The following is a 24,697-nucleotide window of genomic DNA, read 5'->3' as shown; positions in this document are numbered from 1 at the left end:
TTTTAATTTTCATAAAAGCCAATGATTCATAGTTTTATTGTAAGTTTGGTGTGTTATTTATAGTTAATTCTAAATAGGTAGTTTCAAATAAATATCTGTCTAAATATAAAGATAGATACTAAGAAAAACAGAAGAAGCATAATTTTATTATTTCATATATACCATATATATCATCAAAACTGGTCTCTAAGTTCCCATCACCATAGCACCAATAATCCTCCACTATAGTCGACTGAATTCTCTGGCCCCCTAGTTCCCATCTTCCTTTGTGTTAGCTACAGTTCTGCTTTCAAATTTCAAGAATTTGTGTAACTAATTTTTTTTCCATTTTCAGTTAGTTCATTTATAAATTCATAGAAACATGGGAGCAATTCATTTAGTCAGTCCCTAAAAGTTTCTTGAGATCTTTATTCTAAGTTGCTACCTTCAGTCAAACACAAAAATTTTCCTCTTTAACTAACCATCCTGATAAACTCTCTGGGCAAATACAGAAGTAGACCACTTAGCTCAATCTCTTTATAAAAAGAATAATAATCTAAGTTATGAAAATGAAGGTGTTCTCACTTAACCCAAGATGAATCGGCCTGCTTCATACTTACCATCACTGTATTGTTCACAATATTAAACCTCACTTTGAAAAATTACAGTCATGAAATTAATAAGGGAGAAAATGAATCACCAAAAAATGCTAATCTGCTGCATAATTTATGATATTACAAATAATTGAACAGTTTTTCAGGTACATGAATCTCAAATGCAAACATGAGCAAATCGTTCTTCTTTTAACCCAGCTTCTTATTTGAAGTAATAATCTTGGAGACTGTAAGGAAAATTTTTTGCCCGAAAGTGCTTCCCTTGAAAGAATACTGAATTACTTTTTCCATTAAAAAATCTGTGAAAGGGGCCTCCCCAGTGGCGCAGCGGCTGAGCGCTGGGTTGCGAAGCTGCCCGCAGCCTGTGCGGTGCCGGTTCAATCCCCGGCTGCTCCCCGGCCACCAGAGGAGGGTCCCACATGGCGCGCAGACCTCTCCTGCCGCCCGCTGCTCCCCTCTGCAGTGTACTTCGGTCCTTCTGCCTGCTCTGCTCCCCGCTCTGGCTCTGGTGAATTCTCTCACCCTCCCGCGCTTCTGACTGTACCCAGTGCTTGTATAAATAAATAAATAAATAAATAAATCTTTAAAAAAAAAAAAAAAAAAAATCTGTGAAAATATTTTCTCTCCCTTCTTCCAATCATCATTAAAAATAACAATTTAAGTGTTTATGAAATAACTCAGAAATCTAACTTGCCAAAGAAGACCCTAAAAGAGAATGAAGATAGGGCCTCCCCGGTGGCGCAGCGCTTGAGCGCTGCATTGCAAAGCTGCCCGCGGCCTATGTGGCGCCAGTTTGATCCCCGGCTGCTCCCCGGCCACCAGAGGAGGGTCCCACATGGCGCGCAGACCTCTCCTGCCGCCCGCTGCTCCCCTCAGCAGTGTACTTCGGTCCTTCTGCCTGCTCTTCTCCCCACTCTGGCTCTGGTGGATTCTCTCACCCTCCCGCGCTTCTGACTGTACCCAGTGCATGTATAAACAAAAAACAAACAAACAAATAAATAAATAAATGAAACATGCCTCTATTAAAAAAAAAAAAAGAGAGAATGAAGATATACCCAACTTTGAATGAGAACTCTAATGAAAAGTTATTCACCTGTGTAATGAGTAGGGTAGTGAAATGTCTGACATACAAGCTATGTTTTTGGTGCTAGCTTTTGGTTCCACCCTGAAAAGAAGGTGGATAAAAAGAAGGTGGAAAAAAGAAGGTGGATCAAGATACAGTGATACAGTCTGTATCTTGATCCTCCATGACCTGAGGGGCCTAAAGGGTAAGGATAAGAAAGTTCAATATGACATTCCCCAAGTCAATGCAAATGTCTTTTCAGAATAGACAGAAAATGAGCTGTGGGTTAACCAAAGAAGAAATGTTATGATAGGTAGAATTATAAATTTTTTAAATCCTAAAATCCTGCCCTCTTTTGTACATTCTCTGTACAATCTCCTCCCCTTGAGTGTGGCTGCAACTTGTGTCTCTGATGACAGTTACTTCCATAATTATATTACATCACATAGCAGAAGGGATTTTGCACATGTTCTAAAGGCCCCTCATCAATTGACTCAGTTAATTAAAAGGGAGTTCATCCTCGGTGGGCCTGAGTTAATCAGATGAGCTTTCAAAGTCATTGAGCCCTTACTGAAGGAAAAGATTCAGAGGATGACAAAGATTCTCCTGCTCACTTCACAGGGGCAAACTGTCATGGTTAGGAAAGCGCCCTGTGGCAGGGAAGGTGGGCACCTGTAGGATATGAGCTTTCCCAGTGGTAATAAAACTGGAACCTACAGTCATAAGAAACAGAATTCTGGTGAAAGTTTGAGCATAGGACCCCACATAATTATACCTGGACTCTTATGAGATGATAGATAGATAGATAGATAGATAGATAGATAGATAGATAGATAGATAGATAGATAGATAGACAGATAGAAAGATAGATAATCTCTGATTCTAGCAGGGAGGAAAATAAAACTTACACTTGGTGTCAGAAGTGTTGTGAATGGGGTAGTAGTATGAGAGTAAGGGACACACCAGCAGAACTGAGTTTTACCTAAGTCAACTCCTGAACCACAAAAACTATAAGATAATGAACTTGTGTTGTTTTAGGCTGCTAAGTTTGTGGTAATTTGTTATGCAGCAATAGATTCCCAAAGGGGTGTCATAAATCAAATCAAATCACACCATAGACTACAAGATGTTTGTAATTCACATAACTCACCAATGATTAATATATTAAATGCATTAAGAAATCATACATGGGGGCCTCCCTGGTGGCGGAAGGGGTTAATACACAACCTATGAAGCTATCCACAGCCACTGCATCACGAGTTCGATCCCTGGCCAGCCAGAGAGCTACTCACATGGCACAGCAGACCTCTCCTGACTTGCCCGCTGCTCCCCTCAACAGTGTATTTCAGTAGATCTGCATGTTCTGCTCCCTACTCTGTCTCTGGTGATTTCTGTCACTCCCCGCAACTCTGGCCTGTACTCCAGCTCTTGTATGAATAAATATTTTTTTTAAAAAAAGAAATCATACAAATTATATAAAAAGACAAATAGCACAATAGAAAAATGAACAGGCAATTAGCAGAAAAGATAAGGCAAATAGCCAGTAAACATATGACATCGCACTCAGCCCCATTAGTACTCATAAATTTCAATGGTGATAAAATCATGAGTATTGGCATGACTGTGAATGAAGCAATAAGGATGTTTTCCTGACTGGTCAACCTAGAAGAATCGATGACAGGATACTACAAAACTAAGGTGGGACATAAATGAATCTGAGTGGAAATGGACTACAATGATGTCGTCAGTGCAGTACCCTTATTTTCTCCTAATGCTCAATGCATACTAGTCCCCCTTCCAGCTGCTAGCAACCACTGAGCCCCATTGCAACCCAAAAGTATCCAGTGGTTGATTCTAGATGTTAACTGGTTCATCCATTCTCCATGACAGTCTCAGGACAAGTTTCAACTAGGAGAAGGTGAAACACAATGTGTGTTGAAGTCTAGACTCACACAACATCACTTCTGCCATGTTCTTTTTTTAATTAGTTTGACTGTGTTATAATTTGTAGACTATAAATTTCATTCATTTTAAGTGTACAAGTCCATGCTTTTTAGTAGATTTACAGAATTGTAAAACCATCACCATAATATGATTTTAGAACATTTATTTACCTCAAAAAATCCTTCACTTAGTGTAAGTCTCCATTCTTACCCCTAGTTCCTGAAAACCACTAATCTACTTGCTGTTTCTGTAATATTTCCAAGCACTTCATATAATTGTAATCATACACTATGCAGTATTTTTACCTATCTACCTTTACTTACTATAATGTTCTTGAGGATCATCTATGTTGTGACATGTATCAGTAGATTTTTCCTTTTATTAGAGTAATATTCCAGTATATGGAAAGATCACATTCATATATCCATTTATCTGTTAGTGGGTATTTCAACTGTTTCCAGCTTGGAGCCATTATAAATAATGTTGCTATAAACATATATGCAAGTCCTTGTGTGAATATATATTTTCTCTTAGGTAGATATCCACTAACGTTGCTGCATTAGATGCCCATGGGTAAGATCTCTCCATCTTAAAAGTAGTTTTACCCTTGGCAGTTAGCAAATCATCCTGAGGTAATACTATGTCTATTTTCAAAAATTAAAGTGGAAGGGGTTGTTTTAGATAACTTCCAAAATATTGAGACACGGGTGACAAAATTTTCATGTAATATTTTAGAGAACAATTTCATGTGTAATTAGTACCTGAGTACTGGTGAATTTTCTAGCAACCAAGATAAAAAAGCAATGCCATTTAGTAAGAGTTCTCCCTTCCAATAGAATAATTTTTCATAAAGATGAACTGGACTCCTGCAGGAATTTCAAACAAGGATGCTTACACAAATACACTGAATAATGTAGTTGATAATCTTTCTAATGAGTCTGAAGGTCTGAATAAGTGTGTAATTGGACTGAAGAACTAGCCTTCTGTTCTGAAAAATGTTTCCTCCATCAAACATCCAATTTCATGAGTCAGACTTTAAAGAGTGAGAAATGAAAGGACACCAGCCATTACTACAGGTTCTGTTAAAACAGCCCTAGAAATTAGCAAAATGATAGATTAGTCTAGTGGTATTGTTTTGTAGTTTATAAAGAGATGCCTAAGAGAACCAAGAACACAGCACGCACATGTGCACACACACAATGTCATTATTTTCTGATCACCTACTATAATACAGTCAAATATAAAGAACAAATAAATATAATTCCCCACATATTTTTTCACTTTCTCTTTCTCTCTCTCTCTCTCTCTCTCTCTCTCTCTCTCTCTCTCTCTCACACACACACACACACACACACACACACACACATACACCCTCAAGAGTAAGCTTCTGGCAAATGCTGAGTTGCAATCAATTCGTAGTGACAAATAATTAAAATGTCATTCTTCTGTGTTGTTAGGTGAAGAAAAATATATATATTTTAGATCTCAGACATACAGATGGCATGGTCAAAAGCCCTGGGAAAATTTACTGAGTCTTGCCAGAAACAGAGCATCCTACTTTCTCAGAGAAGATAACAGAATCACAATTTTTTTCTCAAAAAACAATTTTAGATCTACTCATACTCTTCTTAAAAAGGTGCTTTGTTGATAAATATATATCATAAAACATGGAAGAAATTACTATGTCTATAAAATTGTTTTAAGTACAATCTTTGGATTTCAGAAAACTAGGCAAATTCCTAGTTAGCTACTAATGAAGTAGCTACTAATTAAGCAGCCCTGGAAAAGTTATTAACAACTCAATATTTCTGCTCTCCTTCAGAGCTGTTAGGAAGAGTAAAGAAGATAACAGACTTTGGTAGGGGGCTCTAGGGGCACAGTGAAGGGAGAGCCGCAGTTATTATACCCCAGGGAGGACATCCTATACTGTCAAAACACTGGCAAGAATGTAAAACAATGGTACATCAATAACAATAAATAAATTTGAATAAATAAATAAAGTGTCCCTTTTTCCTCCTAACAACCTACCCTTTTAAATGTGTATTCATAAATACACAATGTCATTATCTGATGACAATAAATTTACATGACCAAATAGGTTCCTTTAGGTTTACGCAAGTATTCCTGGAGAAAGCAATTTCTCCACACCAGACTTCCTATGATTAAAGCCTGGAGCATGGGCCTCCCTGGTGGTGCAAGGGGTAAAGATGCAATCTATGAGGCTATCCACAGACACTGCAGCACGAGTTCAATCCCCAGCAGGGAGGTACCCACATGGCGCAACAGACCTCTCCTGTATTGCTCACTGCTCCCCTCAGCAGTGTATTTCAGTCAATCTGCCTGTCTGTTCCCCACCTGTCTCTGGTGAATCCTCTCACCCTCTGCACCTTTGCCTGTACCCCAGTTCTTGTATACATACATAAATAAATCTTTAAAAAAAAATAAAACCTGTAGCACCCCAGTGTTGCCCATCCCTTAACAGTGTGATTCCCATAGAAAGGAAAGTTTCCAGGTTCCCTGCTCCACCCAAGGAAGAGCTGAGTGGAGCTGAGTGGCAAAGGGAAGCTAAAAAAGCCTGGAAAAAGGAGGGAGAAGACTTGGAAGAGGCACACAGAGTGGAGAGACCTGTGAAGAAGAAACCTTGCTTCCTTCTCAGCCTTGGACTTATACCAGGCACTTAGGGGACATGGTAGGAGACACTTGAGGAAAATGTGGGTGAGAGGCATGTAGGAGGCTGACAATTGCAGCCTTTATCTTGACTTGTGTTTTGAAATTGTTCTTTTCCTTCCAGATTTGCCTGACCCCTTCTGCCTTTTCTGTTGCTCCCCACCAGAAAGTGTCTTAGACTTGTGGCAAGGTTTTGGGCCTCAGTGGCCAGCTTTGGGCCAATCCTATTTGGTTGGCATTTAACCACAAGGGGATGGATAACTTTGGGAGTTTTATGGGGAAAGTACTTTAACTATATTCTTCCTCTATTGCATACTAGTTGTATTAAAGTTCTATTTCTATGAAGATCTTACGCACTAGGAATGTTTTATCTTTATGCGGTAGATGGCCAAACCCATTTAGAATAGGAAGATTTGGGGGTTCTGGATTGCCCTTCAGATGGCCCAATGGCCAAGTTTACTAAAATTATTAAGTAAACTAATAAGGGCTTAATAAGCTTGTCACATGTGTTCCAAAGACCTTAGGGTTCTAAACCCACAGAAATAACAGGCATAGGGCCTCCCCGGTGGCACAGCGGTTGAGCGCTGGGTTGCGAAGCTGCCCGCAGCCTCTGCAGCACCGGTTCGATCCCCAGCTGCTCCCCGGCCACTGGAGGAGGGTCCCACATGGCGCGCAGACCTCTCCTGCTGCCCGCTGCTCCTCTCAGCAGTGTACTTCGGTCCCTCTGCCTGCTCTGCTCCCTGCTCTGGCTCTGGTGAATTCTCTCACCCTCCCGTGCTTCTGACTGTACCCAGTGCTTGTATAAATAAACAAACAAACAAACAAATAAATAAATAAATCTTAAAAAAAAAAAGAAATAACAGGCATATGCATCTTCAAGTGGGTCAAATAGAACTGATCAAGAATATGGACAAGGAGAAATCATTAGTTCTTGAAGTTAACCAAGTTCATCCCACCATCCCCATCACCTACCATTTATTCTCCAGAAGATTAAATAAGGAAAAAAATCAATAACTCTGTCTCTTGGATTTTGTTTGGCTTGGTTTGGCTTTCTAAATTGTTCCTTTGTACAGCCTCCCCGGTGGCACAAGAGGTTAATTCAGCACTATGAAGCTATTGGCAGCCACTGTGGAACGAGTTTGATCCCCAGCCAGGGAGCTGACCCACGTGGCGCAGCAGAACTCTTCTGTCTCGTCCACTGCTCCTCTCAGCAGTGCATTTCTGTAAATCCGCTTATTCTACTCCCCACTCTGTCTCTGGTGAATCCTCTCTCTTTGCACCTCTGGCCTACACCCCAGTTCTTGTATATATAATAAATAAATTTTTAAAAAAGAATGTTAATTACCATCTACCTTAGAACCAGAAAAAATTATCATATGCCCCAGAGAGCTAGAGAAGTGATTCCAGTTGCTACATCACTATCACCACCAGGATGGGAGGGCTCCTCAGAACAGCTGGGCTACACTTGTAAAAGAATGGAGAGGAGGAAGGACACAATAAGAAATCAACCAGAAGCAAATGGCTATATAATTGATGAAATGGAATCTGGGGCAGGTGAGAAGTCTAATAAAAGGAATAGGTCATTCAAAAAGAGAAAGCTAAGATGGAAATCTAAGAGGAACTACTCTAAGCGGCCAAGTGGTTGAGATAGACATCAAAAAGCATGTCAAAGAAATTCCAGAGCTGCTACTGAATTCCTATGTAAGTGAGTATTCAAATAAAAAATGACAAGGAAATGTTCATGGGGAAATTCTCACACGAACTGAGAGAACTGATGTTACTAAGCAATTTTTTGCTGGATTCTCATCAAGTCACTTTTGGGGGAAAAATGTGGATGTTTAAGGCATCTTCATTTGAGTTTCAAAATACAAACCATCCTTTCACACTACTTAAAACATAGCCAGAAACAGCAGCATTCCCTGTGTTTTGTGGGTCCTGAACTTGTAGTCAGAGTTTAACTATCAAGAATCTCTAGAGTTATCCATTATGAAGTGAATCATAACAATAGCAGCTTATCATGGCTATCAAGGGGAAGGAAGGTGTGGAATGAACCTGCAGATAAAGCGCTGAGGAGGGTATGCCCAAGCCAATGGGCACGTGTAAATTTTTTATTTTTAGTTTAATCTATGTGTAATCTTCCTTCAAAAATATTAAGGACTCCTTGGTTATTTTCTAGTATAAACCTGTTCTGCAGCTGCATTGTTCCCTTCCAGTCATTCAGTAAATATTTTATGAGTTCAATATCTACAAGTCATTGTTCCAGGTTCTGGAAATGAATAAGACAGACAAAATCATTTCCTCTGCCAACCTATATGACAGCTGTGTGTCTGCTACTCCTAAACAGCCTATTCAGCCACCATTTTGTTACCTGCAATTCTGCATTCCTATACAGGGTCAGAACTGCAAGTCAATCAGTCATAGGTAAACCTTACAAGGTGCCTTTCAAATTAATCAAGAGCAGAAAGCTTGATCACTCTGAGAAGGGCATGCATCCTGAGGTATGACCAGGAACACCCAGGGGGCCGAGAACCGATGTATCACAAGGGACCCCAGAAGTTGGTCAGTGGAGCACCTTGTTGATAAGATTGAAACCATGGCCCGGGATCTAGAGCTTGATCTCAATTACAATACCAAGTCATCAAGCAGATGAGAAGTGCCTGAAAGGCAGACTCACAATCCCTTATACTACAAATGACAGAACACATTTTCTAGTTTCACCCCTCCCTTTTCTTTTTGTCCTCCTTCCCCTCACAACTGATGCTGTATGATTATTCTATCAATAAAAAGTCCAGGATCTTGCTCTTCAGTAGCATCTTGCGTCCTACAGCTTGCTCCATGATGTCCATTTTTCAGTGCAGTGTTGTCAACACAACAGACAGCACTGGATAATTTGCTAAATGTTATTCATCCTGGTGGGTAAATAGAGAGACTTGACTTTATCTTATTTGCCCAGGTCAATTAGACACCCTAAATGGTGTTCACAGTGTTCATAGTGGTTCTGAGAAAGTAAATGGACTTTGCAGGGGTTATGTTTTAGTGGGAAAAGATAATAATCAAGCAAACAAGATAATTATAGAGGACAATGTGATTTTAAAAACTGAAAAGAAAATGACATAGATAATATGATCAGAAATGGTTCTATGAGATGACAATTAAACTGAGACATAAGCAGGAGCCAACTGTGGGTCTCCCTGGTGGAGCAGGGGGTTAAGCACAGCACTGTGAAGCTATCCGCAGCCTCTGCAGCATGAGTCCTGTCCCTGTTTGGCCAGGGAGCTACCCACATGACAGCAGACTACTCCTGTCTTATCCACTGCTCCCCTCAGCAGTATATTTCAGTGGATCTGCCCATTCTGTTCCCTGCTCTATCTCTGGTGAATCCTCTGACTCCCTACACACCCCTCTGGCATGTTTCTGACATGCATACATAAATAAAACTCTGGGGGGAAAAAGGAGCCAATTGTGAAATAAGCCTCAGTAAGAGCACTGAAGTAAAAGAGAACAGCACATGCAATGGTTTGAAGCAGAATTGAGTTTGACATATTCAAAGAAAACAAAGTAGGTTGGTGTGGTTGGAGTGCAGTGAGCAAGTATAAGAACAAGGTGATGAGGGTTGGAAGTGCTAAGGTCCACCTTTAGAGGACTCAGTGGGCTTTGATAAGACTGACAACGGTCAACAACAACACATTCTATGCTTAAAATTGTGCTGAGTGGGCACATCTCATGCTGTGTTTTTCCACAGTTAAAAAAGGGGGGGGGTAGGAGGGTGGTTTTGAACATGTAGAGATTGACCTGAAGAACATGAATGTAGAGTTACCCAAGGAGTAATTATTTATATGGAATGACTGAATTCATGACTTCACATGTATGGGCAGAAAAAGAATATCTGAATTCCAGGATGCATCTAATACTTCCCGAGGGAAGTAAGAGGACTGTGCTCAGCACCTTCAGGCAGTTCAAACTTCAGGTGCATGACTGAGAAGATCCACTATAATATCAAAGGTTAAGAGCTTAACCTCTGAAGACAGTTAATCTGAGTTTGAATCTGTTACTCAGGGACTTATTTAAACTTCAGTCTCATATAAAATGGGACTTTAAAGGCCTACCTCATAAGGTTGCTCTGAGAATCAAATGAGATAGTTTATGCAGAAGATTACAGCACATGGCACTCAGTAGGGGATTGGTAATGACACAGGTGCCCACGCTGAAGCCTAAATAGGAAACAGAGAAGAAATTTCTAAAGAGAAAGGAGAAGAGACTGGAAATTTGGTGTCACAATAAAGAACACATTTAAAAGATGAAGGTGATCACAGTGCCACAGCGAGGTTAAGTAAGAGGGGTCAGAAAACACCCTTGGAATACGGCAGTCGTAAATTTAGTAGTTTCAGTAGCATGATTGAGCTGACAGCCTTAATGGGATCGTTTGAGGAGTTGTTGTCAGATGTGGGAATGCAGAGTACATACCCTGCCCTGTTAATAAGGTCGGCTCAGACTGGACAAGGAGAACCAAGACAGTAATGTGAAAAATAGGATCAAGTTTGCTTCTCTGTTTAAAGATGTGAATCACTCACTTACAGAATTATAAGGGTGGGTGAATGGTTTAATATCAGGCTAAATCTGGGATATTATAGTTTTTAATCCACAAATTTCATCACAGAGGAAGTAAAACTACCCAAAATATAAAGGAATCAAGTCAAGGAGGGGATAGAAGCGGTAATGTGATAGCGTAGTTGCCATGGAGGTGTGTGCTAGGTAGTGACGCATGCGCACATGTCTAGGAGCAAAGCTGTACTCCCGAAATTACGTAGTTACATAAATGAATGAAACGTCAATAAAACTGATTGATAATTAAAATATTAAATAAGCATTAATAAATACTTTAAAATTAAAATATCATTGCAACAAATAAACAAATATAAAGAGCAGCAGCTCTTGCAAGCAGTTTTTAAAACTCTGGAGGATAAAATTTTAGTCTGAAGTTTTGCTGGGAAAAAAGCACAGGACTAAATCTAGGAAGTGGGTACGTGCAATACAAAAAAGAGTCATTGGATCTCATTTTTCAAGGGTTCAAGGATTAACACAATGACAGGAAAACTCCCCCCCAATTCTACTCTATTATAATTTTCTTGTACTTGTTTCCTAAAGACTTTTGTTGCAGATACCCCTTCTGCCTATGGGTAGGAAATTCATAATTCAAGGCCATTCCCATAAGCTGTGTTCTCATAACTTCTCTGAATCATACACCTGGCTCTCCAATATTACTAATCAGTCATTTTAAAAATCCTCTGGGGACAAAAGAGGCTCTTTTGGCTCATTGTAGAGTGACCCTGACTTCATCTCAGCTCCACAAGAGCTGTGACATAAACAGTCCACACTCGCATCAGTTTGACAACTATACTGGGAAACTCATGAGGCAGGCCTGTATGAAGATGGAGTCATTTTCAAGGTAACTGTGAAAACAGAACTGAAGTGAGTGGATTCCAAGTAAGCTTTGGCTAATGTTATTGGCCTTTTCTCTTCTGCCATAAATTATTCACATGTGCTGATGAGTTATTCTGGTTGCCATGATGAGATTCTGGCTACTGTGTCATATCCAGCTCATCGTCAGTTTATTCTAACATAGGATCACTCTTACCCTGGAGGGGCACTCCTGCCCCTGGAGAAACTTTTCTTTATGCAAATAGAAACCCCTCTAGAAGTCCTCCAGGGCCCTTCTCAGTCTCCGAGCCTCTTGACGACGCTAGCCGTTTCTACCACAAGGTGGAGCCCGCGAGCCACCAGATGCGCCGCTCGGCCGTGCAGCTTTATCTCCGCTCTCAGAGTCAGAGCTGCGGTTCCGGCAGGAAATAATCAACCAGTGTGGCCTACTCGTTTTGGAAAAAAGAAAACTGAGATCCAACGAGGGGTAATGCCCCAGCCGAAACCACACTGCTGCTTGGAAAAAGCAAGGTCAAAGGCCATGTCAATCCCAAATAAATTCCCCCAAAAGGGGGTGTTTTTCAAACCGGAACAAACAAGCAAGTAACAAAGGGAGAAAAAAAAAACCTAAACATTTATTGTAACAAAAGTTGCAAGGAGTATGTATTTCTTCCACTCTCCCACACCCTCATCCTCTCCCCATATCTAGATAATGAAAATGTAGTGCCTCCTATTGAAAGAATTGTGGCAGACACATGGTTGAAACACGACCAGACCAGACCACACCCCCTCCCCAACCCTCCAGGAGTTTGAAAACAAATGCTGGAGAGGAATAAACCGAACTGGAGGTGGGTTAGTTGCATTGAATTTCTCTCTAAAAATAACTTTCTCCCCTGCAGCATTTCCACCTTCTTCACAGCTACAAAACCTCCTCCTGGACTTTCTCCAGACTTATGACAGACATCTCCACCTCAGGTGCTCCCTGATCTCCCAGTTCATCAACTCTGCCTGAGGCAAATGTGACCCACTAGGCCAGATTTGGGGTGACACTTGCAATTCTTAGGCCCCTCCCTCCCTACAGCCCTACCTTTGTCTCTTCCTACTGCTGAATAGGGCCAAGGAAATCAAACAACCTCTAATAGGTTCTGCTGCAAATTGTTTTTTTTTTTTAAAGATTTATTCATCTATGCATACAAGAGTTGGGGTACAGGTCGGGGCTGGGGAGGAGTGAGAGGATTCACCAGAGATAGAGTGGGAAACAGAACAGGCAGAACGACTGAAATACACTGCTGAGGGGAGCAGCCGGCGAATCAAGAGAGGTCTCCTGCGCCTTGTGGGGATTGAACTGGCCGGGGATTGAACTGGTGCTGCAGAGGCTGCGATAGCGTTATAGGTCGCTCTCAACCCCTTGCGCCACCAGGGAGGCCCTGCAAATTAATTGTTTCCAGCTTTGGCATTCCCCTCTGAGCCGGCCCAGTCATCAGGCCCAGCTTTTGCTTCCTGTGGCTTCACAACCCTGAGTCCTCACTGAGTGCCAGACACTGACCTCATAGCATTACATCGACTAAATTATTTAACCTTCACAGTCCACAGGACAGAAAACGGTATTTTAAATTCTCATTTTACAGATGAAAAACCAGAGGCACAGAGATCACAGAGCAGGGAAAGGGCCAAGCTGGGATCTGAGCAGCTGCAGTCTCCAAAGCCTGTTCTTAACTCCCTGGTGCCTTGCCTGCTGCTTCACTTACAACATCAAAGCTGTCAGTCCCTCCGATTCCATCCCTTCTATCTAATCATTCCTCCTCAGTCTCTCCATCCACCTTTGAATCCTCCCCTTTTTATCCATAATTTTGATCACAAATTCTCCAGTGTCTCAGACAACTTGATCCTCTGATTAGTCCTCCTCATACCTCTGCTGAAACTGCTATTTGATGGGCCTCCTAAAACCTCCTTGCCCAAACCCAGTAGCTACGCCTTAGCCCTCTCACCTCTAAGCCTCTTAGAGGCACTTTCATTTGCCTCCACCTGGCCTCCCCAATGCTGTTGACATTGTCCGCCTGTGGTCTACTTCCACAGAATCCACAGAACATGTTCTCACTTGGTTTTTTCATTGTAGGTGTTTGACCCATACCTCAGACTATGTGACTAGAAATTGATGGTGCTGGTGTTCAACCATTTATAGTTTGGGGGGTTTTTTGTTTGGTTTTTGGTGTTTTTTGTTTTGTTTTGTTTTCAAAATTCCTCAAGTGATTTGGCTGCACAACCACAGTAAGAGCCACTGAGTGCCAGGCACTGATCTCCTAATAATGCCAACACAGAAGATAAATTACATGATTCCATTTATATGTAGTATCTAGATAGTCAAATTCACAGAGATGCAAAGTAAAACAGGGATTTCCAGGGACCAGATAGGTTCCATGCTATCACTATTTCTTTCGTCCAAACATCTCTGCCGTCTTGCCTGTTAATCCCTACTCAGACCCCAGGCTCAGCTCAGAACTAGGTTAAGTGAACATTTTGCATTCTCTTTGCCTTAGAAATCTCTTTGCAGCTACAGCAGTTACCTACACATCTTTCATTCCAAATCTACCTTCAGCTCTGGCAATGCTCCTAAGTTCTGACACTAATTCACATTTCTCACCAGCTACCTTCCACTAGACACTTGCTTTTCTCAGGTATTTGAAACCCAAAATGTCCAAATTTGAGTTAAGATTTTCTCTTTCTATATTGCTTTTGCACCCATGTTTTCTAGTTCAAAACTAACATCGTCATTAATTGTGTGTATCAAATACGTAGATTGGTGCCTAGTGGCTGTTATTATTATTATAGGAAGGTTAATAATATTGTTAGCAATAGAACTATAATAAAGTTATGATGACTTTCAGAAACATGGTGAAGCAGGTTACAAAGTGCCTAATATTCTACAGCTATCCCATATTTAAGATCACTTTTAAAAATCAGGTCAGGGACTGGGTAAGCTCAGTAAAAGGGGCCAATTGTATGGTAAAGTTTAGAAATTAGACTATTGGTGGTGACCACAATGTAGTATATACAGATGCTGATTTATAATGTTGTAATCTGAAATCCATATACTATAATGAATCAGTGCTACTTCAATAAAAACCTCTTTAAAATTAAATTTAAATTTAAATAGTCTCTTAAAATATCAAGATAGAAAACTGAAGAGCTTAATCATGTAACATATTTCTTTTGGAGGTTAAATACTGAAATTGCTTGTCCCCAGAACACCATTAGGTACAGTGAAAAAAAATTCCTTTGAGAAATAGAGCTTTGCCAGAAGTCCTTATGAAGTTAGAGATAGCCAGATATATCAGATATACAGACTAAGAACAGAAGACAACCAAAAGTTGAACAACTTTATGTCTCTCTAATCAAGAGGTGCTACAAACTATAAAAGACTCTCAAAATATGATTAAAGAATTAAATGAATAAACAAAATAAATGTGATTTTGTCAAAGAGCCATTATAAATGGATAAGCAAACTCTAAACATACAATGGACTATTAGCCTTTAAAAAGAAGGAAATTCTGACACATTACATAAGTGAAATTTGAAGACATTATGCTAAGTGAAATAAGCCAGTCAAAAAGGGCAAATGCTGTGTTATTTCATGTACATGAGATACTTAGAGTAGTCAGATTCATAGAGACAGAAAGTAGAATAGGGGTTGCCAAGACTGGGAAGAGGAAGAAAAGGGAGTTCTGTTTAATGCACATGGAGTTTTAGTCTAGGAAGTCGAAAAATCTCTGAAGATGAACAGTGATGATGATTGTAAGGCAAGAATGTAAAATGCAAATAATACATTTAAAATGGTTAAAATGTAAATTATATATATATATTTACCACCATTTTTAAATTAAAAAAGGCATTAAACTCGACAGTCAATAGGTAACTATAAAGTTTCCTTTAATATATTTGCCTACTATAGACAAAATTTGCAAAATTTCCTAAGTAAATGTAATATACTTCTCCGATGTAAAATCAGTAAGACAAACAGTTTAGGGAACAGTTTTCAGATAAATTCAAATTAAGTTGGAAAAAATTAAATTAAATTATAACTTAGATCTAAGGAATATATGAATGAGGAGGATGATAGTTTTCTCAAGGAATAAAGAAATAAGGTACATTTATTTTATACAAAAGCCAATCAGAACAGAAGCTGTAATATAAAAATCTGTCCTTAACCTTTCTGCCATTATACAAATGGAATATTTAATTTTGAATTTCATATTGAAAACTGAAGAATTATTCATATTAAAGTGGCTACTGTTATCTTCTTTTTAGGTGAATGCCCTCCAATTGCAAAATTTCAAATCAAAGATATTTTGCAGAATAGTAAAGCTATTGGCCAATATGACTATTCCCAGCTGTTGTTACACAAGTGTGCTGCTACAGAATAGCCACATGTTTCTCCATGTCCTTCAGGCTTGCCGTGTCATTGGACTGGGTCCTGGTGACTGGTTCTGGCCACTTAGAAAGTGCATGGTGACATGTGTCACTTCCAGGCTGTGGTTTGCCTCCCACCTTTCTATTTGCCAGTCCTGGTGACTTTGGCAGGTGTGGGAAAACTGGGTCCCCAAGACACTACTTGTAGATTAACTTGACCAACCTGCATTGGTTACAGGTTTCAAGAAGTAAATTTGTGTTTTTCAAGCCACTGGGATTTACAGGGTTTTTATTATCATAACATAGCCGCACATGTACTAATATAGCAGGTAACATAGAGATGATAAAGAGGGCATCAACTTTGGCTTTTCAAATCCTTTTAAAACTCCAAAGCAAACTTCATTAAATACTTAGAAACACTAGAGGGCACAATTGTGTTGTGGAAAATTATGTCCAATATGGTAAATGAAGCAAGGTGTGGAATTTTGCAAAAATGAGGCAATGCAACAGAAAAATTACTCCTGAAAATCATTGACTTTGGAAGAAATTGGTTTCTTTGTAAATCTGTTAGCTATGTTTCATTATTTGAGATCATTGAATTGAAAGAGAATTAACAACACTTTAATTTTAACAGAAAACCAATAAATTCCAAAATCACATAAAGCATGTACAGTTGTATCTATGGGAAAAAACTAGTGGGAGTATTTTCAATGTTAGGGAAGTTTCTTTTTCCATCCGCATTTTTCCTTTCTTCAGATAGCCCTGCCTACCAGCAACAGCTCTTAGACCTTGGAGTCCATACACAATCTGCTCACTTGAGAAAGCTTAAGTTTCCAAGGGCTCATTATTATAAAAGGTGACCAGATGTTTTCACCATCAAGCTGTGACAGGAAGCACCCCACCCGCTCCGAATGTCATGCTGAGTTTGGAGCAGACTTCCCGTCCCCATATCCTTTTTCCCCTCTCTCTAATTTTTTTTCTTCAAAGTCTATTCAAAAGCTGCTGCCAAGCTGTCTTCCTCTATTGTTGTTCTGATGACATCATCCTCTTCCCTAACTCCCTCTTGCCTTTAGTCTCATGGTTAAAGTTGACTTTCATTTCCCTAGACTGCTCTATGCCTGCCTTTCCTCCATTTTCTCATTTTTTTCCTGCTTCTCACCAGTTATCCCACAAGATTGTTATCTTTGATGCCCCAGTATTGAGTACCTATGCATCTTTACTTCTAACAAAGAGAGTATTTTACCACCCACCTATCCCAGACTTTCCCAAGGCAGGCTTCAGTTTTTTATTATAGCACAGAGCTTCATTTATATATTCACTGCTCAAGAACACATTAAGTACCTTCTGCGTGCAGGGCATTGTTCTGGGTACTGTAAGAGCAGGGAACAAAAGAAGTGAATGACAAGCTCTTAAACACAAAATTACCAGGAAGCCATTCCAGTGGGGGCTTTGGGAACCAACTGCAATTTACCAGCCTTTCAGACTGAGAGATGAAATAGCAGCATAAAATTATGCAATGGCATAAAATAACTACACCACCAGAGTGGCAGACTTGGGGTAATTATAACTGTGATCTTACCAAGATAAACTCAATAAAAAAGATTTGAGTCATAAGTTGGTATTAGAGATATGAATCCTACACCAAATCGTAAAAACTATTCTCATTTCCACTGAATACCATGCTCCTACTTAAAAATAATTGAGTGAGTTTAAAGCACTATAGTAAATAATACCATATCAACAGGGAAAAATACTATAGTAATATAGAAAAAGGTAATCATGACAAACCCAAAACTCTAACTTTAATATGAGAAAGGCTATCATTTGGAGTATATGTAATATTTAGTGAACCAAGATATCCTCAGGGATACTCCAGAATATATAATTAATTACTGTGATCGTCCTCTCCCGGTGTTGCTGCTGTGGTCTGGAGAAGGTTCATTTTGCATTTCTATCAAAACAACACTTAGAGATTTTAACATGGGATACATGTTACCTAATAACCACATATATTGAAGAAAAATCAGCTAATTGAAAACCTTGCTGATGTGTTTTACTTAAGCATTTGAAATTTAATCTAATGGAGTTCGGTGCAGTAGAAAGCATCCTAAATAAAAGTCTTCTAGTTCTGTCATTGATGCTTGGTGTTTAGCATACTAGTTTGAACTTCTCATTCTTCCTTTTCTTTGCCTATAAAATGGAGTTAGTGACATCTGATTACCCACATTTCAAGATTGGTATAAAAATCAAATGTGACAATATGTGCACATAATTTGAAATATATAAAGAGTCATATTTATGCCACTGAGATTTAAAGATACGGTGATGCAAACAAAATACATACTTTATTAATTGGGCCAACGGAAAATCCATGATGTCTTTAATGGTTTATAGAAAGTGTTTTAGACCTAGAGTTTATAAGGCAAAACAATTTTAAAATATTAAGTAAATGAAAATATCTGCCTTCTGTTATAACTTCACCAAATGTTTTACTTCTAATTAAAATAACATTTGTTCATAAGGAAAAAAATGGTTATTGTCAAAGTGTGTATACTTTTAGGGTTACAGAATTCAAATATTTTAAATTGTATTTTATGACACAACAATATACAAGTATTCCTAAAATTTTTATCATAGTCTAACTATCAGGCATTACACTAGGAATTAAATACAGAAATGTAAGTGAATGGTCCCTGTCATAAAAGAAATCATTATTTTGCTGAGTATTTGAAATTATAAATATAAGTTGATATTTCAAAAGAAGATTGTCAAAGAAGTGATAGTATGTCACAATCATTTAATTTTTGTTAATATCTCTTATTAAACAATAGCCATCTCTTATTCAGTACCTGTTTTATATAATTCCCATAACAACAACTCCATGATGGAGGAACAATTATTATTCCCAGCTTATGGATAAAGGAACTGGTGCAAGGTCATACATCTGGTAACTGGAATTTGAACCTGAGCAGAGGTGTTTCATTATCATGCTGTACTACCGCAATGAAAGGAATACATGTTCAGAACGAAATATATGATGTTTTAATGGGATAGTCAAGTGACCACATTACTGTAAATGGTAAACTTTTGTCAAACTAACTTTATGTGTCAATTTTCCTGGGTCACAGAGTGCTATATTATCAAATAATATTCTAGGTGCATCTGTGAGGAAGTTTTCTGAGTGAGATTAACATGTAAATGAGTAAACAGAGTGAACAGACTTCCTCCCTAAGCCTGAATAGAACCAAAAGAATCCCCCTCCCCAAGGAGACCTGGCTGCCTTCAAACTGGGACATTGGTTTTTTTCCTTTCCCAACTAGAATGGAGAGATCATCTCTTTCTGTTTCTTGGGCCTTCATACTAGGCTTTGAACTTCACCATTGGCTCTTCTGGGGCTCCAGCTTGTTGACTTACCCTGCAGATCTTGTGACTTGTCAGCTTCCATAATCACAAGAGCAATTCCTTATAATGTGTCTTTCTGTGTCTCTGTGTGTTTCTTTCTCTCTCACTCTCTCTGTATGTATGTATAGGTATGTGTAAATATATACACCTTACCTTTTCTACCTTTTCTGTTTCTCTTCAAAACCCTAAAACAAACTTCTTAAGGAACACCCAAGAAATTTTTCAAAAAGTCAAGTTTTTCAAGAAGTCCAATAATGATTCTGTAGATTCTACAATTTATGTCTAAATAGGGTTAAAACAAATGGCTTATTAAAGTCATAATTCTATCACTTACTAGTTGTTTGAAATTGAGTAATTCACTTAATCTGAAATTATTCATTATTCATTATCCATTCATTACTCATTCATTATTAATTATTCATTATTCATTTGTTCACTCATTCATTCAACAAATATTTACAGAATGCTGTCACAAGTGGCTTAATAAAAGGATATGTTCTGAGAAATGTGACTTTAGGTGATTTCATAATTGTCCAAGTGTCATAAACCTACATAGACTATCCTGACACACAGAAGCTATAGGGTATAAACTATTGGGACCTTTGTTTACCAAAAACTAAGTGACACACTCTGTATTTAATACTGAAAGTGCTGTATTAGGTGGTAAAGCTATCAGGGTAGATGCTGACATTCCCAACAGTGTATGATGGTCCTTTTTCGTTATATCCTCATCAATATTTGTTGTTTCTGGTCTTTTTGATAGGGACCTGCCTTACAGATGTGAGATGATGTCTCATTGTGGTTTTGATTTTCATTTCCCTAACAAGTGATGGTGAGCATTTTTCACGTGCCTGTTGGCCATCTGTATGTCTTCCTTAGAGAAGAGTCTATTTAGATCTTATACCCATTTTCTGATTTGGTTATTTGTTTTCGTTTTGTTGAGTTGTATGAGTTCTTTGTAGATCTTGGATACCAGCCCCTTATCAGATACATGATGTGCAAATATTTTCTCCCATTCTGTTGGGTGTTTTTTCACTTTAATGATGTTTCTTTTGCTGTGCAGAGCTTTTTATTTTGATGTAGTCCCATTTGTTTGCTTTGGCTTTTGTTTCTCTTGCCTTGAATCCACAAAGAAATCCCTAAAGTCAGTGTCACGGAGTGTTTTGCTGGTGTTTTGTTCTATTATTTTATGGTTTCAGGTCTTACATCTAAATGATCCTTTACTTATTTTGAGTTAATTGTCCTTGTGTCTCAAAGAAGCTTATAATCTGAGTTTTCCAAAATAGATTTTATCATTTATAAGTTCATCTCTCATTTTATTCTTTATGCATAATGCTTTTACCTATCATCACTTATATTTGTGGGAATCAATATCCCAAGGATTGCTTAAGGATAGGATTATTACTTCAAAAAACTCAACCAGGGGCCCCCATTCGTCTTTAAATTCTATGGTGATTTTGCTAAATTCTCTCTAAAAACTGAATTATTTCTGGTCCATTAGGCATTTGTAGTGGGCTTTAAATTTAACTATTCATAGTGAAGACTTAAAAATGAAATATGAAAAATGTGTGTGACTGTTAAATATGAAGGAAATTTTCAAGATTTGAGATGAACTGAAAGTAAGAAAACAAAAGTCCCAGTGTTAGGTTAAATATTCCCAATGTTCTATAATAGTGAAATAAAGATCTCATAGCAAATGTAAGATAATGAATGGAAATGGCTGGGTAGATATATTTCTTTCAAAGAATCACAATAATGGACGAATTAGACTTGTGTGTGTACAAATATATAAGTGTTTGGGGGAGACTGCATTTAGAGAGGGTTTAACATGTTGAAATAGTATAAAGAGGAAAATTATCAGGCTTGGCTCAGAGAATCTGGATCATACCTAGTACTCAATCTCTTAAAATAAATTATTTTAACTACATTTCACTTTTTTAAAGATTTATTTATTTATACAAGAACTGGGGTATAGGCCAGAGGTGCGGGAGGGTGAGAGAATTCACCAGGGACAGAGCAGGGAGCAGAACAGGCAGATGGACCAAAAACAATGCTGAGGGGAGCAGCGATATCTGCCATGCCATGTGGGACTCTCCCTGGCTGGCTGGGAATCGAACCCACGCTGCAGAGATTGAGGACAGCTTCACAGCTCTGCGCTCAACCTGCTTCGCCACTGGGGAGGCCCTACATTTCACTTTTTAATGCAGGAATAATCTCACAGACTGAAATAAAGACTAATTTAAGCGAGGACAAATGTCTGCTAAAGAACACTCAAAAAATGATAGTTTCCAATTTTTGTTGCCAAGAGATTGGAAGCTCCTTGAAAAGTAGAAACTGTCAAAGTAATATTTGTGTTTGTTGAATTTGTAGATGAGTCTGTGCGTGCCACAACATGCATTAAAAGGAAAAAAGAGAGGAAGACTAGGAATTTGGTGTTTATTGTTGATGTTTTGATTGCATTGACTTCAACCATTCATCTGAATTCTCTTTCTGATTTCCCCGTCATCCATTTTCACTTGCCTTCCTTGGAAGCTAATTAGAGCAAGTTTGATCTCAGAGAAAACATTAGGCAATTTGTGACAAAATTCAACTGAACTACAATTGAAGAAATCTTTTTATTAATCTGTATAACTCCATTCTTCATCTTCCATTTGCTATGAGATCTGTATTTCACTCCTCCTATCACAAATACTATAGGAAATTTTAATTTCATAAAGGAAGATTCTTTATTGCAGAGATCATTTTTTAAGTGCAAAGTTTCTGCTATTAAATCAAAACCTTGAGATCTATGAAGAGGCACTAGGAATAGCTGATGGTCTGAATAGATGTGTTGAATATTCCTTTCCTGTCCCCTTTAATGTTTTCTCAAATGTAGCTAGTTTTGGGGCCTCCCCGGTGGCGCAGTGGTTGAGCGCTGGGTTGCGAAGCTGCCCGCAACCTCTGCAGTGCGGTTCGATCCCCTGCCGCCGGACGAGGGTCCCACGTGGCGTGCAGACCCCCACTGCCGCCCGCTGGTCCCCCGAGCAGCGTACCCCGTCACTCTGCCTGTTCCACTCTGCACTTTGGCCCTGGTGAATTCTCTCACCCTCCCATACCTCTGACTGTACACAGTGCTTGTATAAATAAATCTTAAAAAAAAAAATGTTGCTAGTTTTATGTCAAATGGACCCTTACTATTGTTTTTGCCAATATTCACCACCCAAAGTACATAATTTTATAACATTAAGTGAAGAGAGCTACAAGACTGTAGGTAAGTTTAAAACTTTAGGGCCTCCCCTGGTGGCGCAGCGGTTGAGCGCTGGGCTGCAAAGCTGCCTGCATCATCTGCAGCGCCGGTTCGATCCCCGGCCACCAGTGAGAGTCCCACATGGCACGACGGACCTCTCCTGCTGCACCGGCTGCGCCCCTCAGCAGTGTATTTCATCAGTCTGCCTGTTCTGTTCCCCGCTCTGGCTTGGTTAATTCTCTCACCCTTCCGTGCTTCTGACTGTACCCAGTGCTTGTATAAATAAATAGATCGTTTAAAAAAAAAAAAACTTAAAAAAATTATTGACAGAATTTTAGATGTAGCAGCATATGGTTGAATGCTGCCTCTGAAACTATTTGGGTTCAATTTCCAGCTCTACAACTTGTAGAGATATATTTTTGTCTTAGTTACTCATTTTCTTTCCCTCATTTTCTTTGCCTGTAAAATAGGAAAGGTTTTAATAATTATACTACCTCATGGCTTGCAGTGAGGATTGTGTTAATAAGGAATTCTGAAAAGTTGCTGGCACCAGTAAGTAGTCAAAGAATGTTACCTGGAAGTATTACAAAATCACATGGAAATTTAATACCAAATTAATAATTAATACCAAATTTAATAGTAAAAACTGAAAGAATTTTGCAGGCTTGCTGATTACAAATCAGCTACTACAATGGATTTCAAACTTTTATAAGAGCCCACTGTGAAAAAATACATTTTGCATCATGATTAGTATGAGCACATATACAAGGGGAAAACAAGAGTTAGGCAAAATAATACTTATAAAAGTGCAATCTGATATTTCTTGATTTATTTTTAAAAAGATGCTGGTTGCCATCCACTAAAGATGCTGATTTTGCTGCTTTTTAAGGAATTGCAACCCACAGAGTATAAAATAATTGATCTAGTAAAATTCCTTCACTTTAAAGTGGAGAAATCTGAAATCTTAAGCACATGGGAAACTTAACGTTATATAGCTGCAAAATGTGATAGAATACAGGATAATAGAATAAAGGATATGATGATCCTCTCAAAAGATACTGAATATTGACAAAATTCAATACCTTTTCCTGATAAAATTGGAACTAGACAAAAGTGCCCACTTTCACAACTATTCAACATAGTACTGAAGTCTTAGTCAAAGCATTTAGGCAAGAAAAAGGAAAAAAAGTTATCCAAATCAGTAATGAAGAAGTAAAAACACCTCTGTTCGAAGAAGACATGATCTTACATATAGAAAACCCTGAAGATGTCATCAGAAAACTATTGGAATGAATAAATTAAATCAGTAAAGTTGCAGTGTACAAAATCAACACACAAAAATTAGTTGCATTTTTTTGTACACTAACAACAAAATATCTGAAAGAGTAATCTTGTAATTCCATTTAAAATAACATAAAAATATTTAGGTATAAATTTAACCATGGTAGTGAAAGAGCTATACACTGAAAACTATAAGACATTGATGAAGCAATTGAAGAAGACAAAAATAAATGGAAATACATTCCATCTTTATGGATCAAGGAATGAATATTATTAAAATGTCTATACCACCCAATGCCATCTACAGGGTCAATGCAACTGCTATCAAATTTTCAATGGTATTTTCCACAGAAATAGGAAAAAAATTTCTAAAATTATTATGGAACTGTATAACCAAGCAATAACCAAAGCTAACTTGAGAAAGAACAAAACTGAAGGCACCACCATTTCTAATTTCAAATTATACTACAAAGCTATAATTAGTAACTCATATGGTACTGACACAAACACAGATACATAGACCAATGGAATGGACTAGAGAGTCCAGAAATAAACCAATGTTTGGCAAGGGAAGCAAAAATACTCAATGGGGAAAAGATAGTTTTTTTAATAAATGGCATGGGGGAGACTGGATATTAACAAGCAAATTAAATTTACAAGAATTAGGGCCTCCCTGGTGGCGCAAGGGGTTAAGAC

Source organism: Talpa occidentalis, unplaced genomic scaffold (assembly GCF_014898055.3).
Source record: "Talpa occidentalis isolate TD23 unplaced genomic scaffold, MPIMG_talOcc4v2.1 talOcc4.13, whole genome shotgun sequence".
Lineage (NCBI taxonomy): Eukaryota > Metazoa > Chordata > Mammalia > Eulipotyphla > Talpidae > Talpa > Talpa occidentalis.
The sequence above is the reverse complement of the archived record's forward strand: the minus strand, read 5'-3'. Positions refer to the sequence as shown.